This window comes from Microtus ochrogaster, unplaced genomic scaffold, assembly GCF_000317375.1.
Source record: "Microtus ochrogaster isolate Prairie Vole_2 unplaced genomic scaffold, MicOch1.0 UNK69, whole genome shotgun sequence".
Taxonomy (NCBI): domain Eukaryota; kingdom Metazoa; phylum Chordata; class Mammalia; order Rodentia; family Cricetidae; genus Microtus; species Microtus ochrogaster.
In genome coordinates this window covers 456,911-458,101 of record NW_004949167.1, presented here as the reverse complement: position 1 = coordinate 458,101, position 1,191 = coordinate 456,911, and positions in this window count along the sequence as shown.

Genomic DNA, 1,191 nt, shown 5'->3' with positions numbered 1-1,191 from the left:
ACAGATGGCTTATGGCCAGAACCTGTTTCACTCATTTTCATCGTTGGCTTTCTGAGTGAGCGTATATGTTCTCTGCCTTTTACCCACTGCTCAACAACACATTAGTATTTATTTCTGTTATTTCAGGCAGGGTTACTCTGTGTAACAGCCTTGACTGCCTGGAACTCCCTCTGTAGACCAGGCTGGCCTCAAACTCACAGAGATCTGTTGGGGAATATTATTTTCAGGTGTGTGACTTTTGTTTACACTGCATTTGTTTAACTCTGTGAAACCTGTCTAAAACATCTGATGGTCCTAATAAAGAGATGAACAGCCAATAGCAAGGCAGGAGCTAGGATAGGCGAGGCTGGCAGACAGAGTATAAACGGGAGACCCTAGCACAAAGAAAGAGCCAGAGAATGAGGAAAAGAGGAGGCCGTCAGGGGCCAGCCACCCAGACTACACAGCAAGCCACCGAGAAAGAAGTAAAGTAAGATATACGAAGTAAGAAAGATAAAAGCCCAGAGGCAAAAGGTAGACAGGATAACTTAAGAAAAGCTGGGATAGATACAAGCCAAGGCCAGGTATTTATAGAAAAGACTCCATGTGTGATGTATTTTGGAGCAGGGTAGCGGGCCCCTCTGGAAGAACAGCTAGTGCTCTTTACCTCTGAGCCGTCTCTCCAGCCCTGTTTTGTTTCTTGAGAGAGGGTCTCACTATGTAGCCCTAATTGACCTGAAACTGGTGTACACCAGACAGTCCTCAAACTCATATCCACGTCCTCTGCCTTCAGAGTGCTGGGATTAAAGGTGTATGACAACAAGTCAAAACTGTCTAGTGTGTGTGTGCTTTTTGCAGCACTGGGGATTCAGCCCATGCCATCAAGTGCTCAATCCTTGAGCTAAACTCCCAACCCCTCAGTTTATGAAATACAGGCATTTTCTGCCTTGTGGCAAAAGAAGTCTAAGATGCCATAAGTATCCTTTAAAATCTGAATTTCTGCACAAAGAATTGTGGCTGATTCCCATGTCTGAAAGAAGTGACCCACTGTCAAATAGCCAGAGGAATGGTAAATTAGTCCTGCTTGGGGTTCTTCAGTAACTTCCCTGTGACCTAATAAGCCCTGTCTGGTCACTTTCTCTCTGCTGATCTAGCTGGCCACATTTTGCAGAACAGTTTGGGAGTTAACAGCTCATTCAGTTTTTTTTTTTT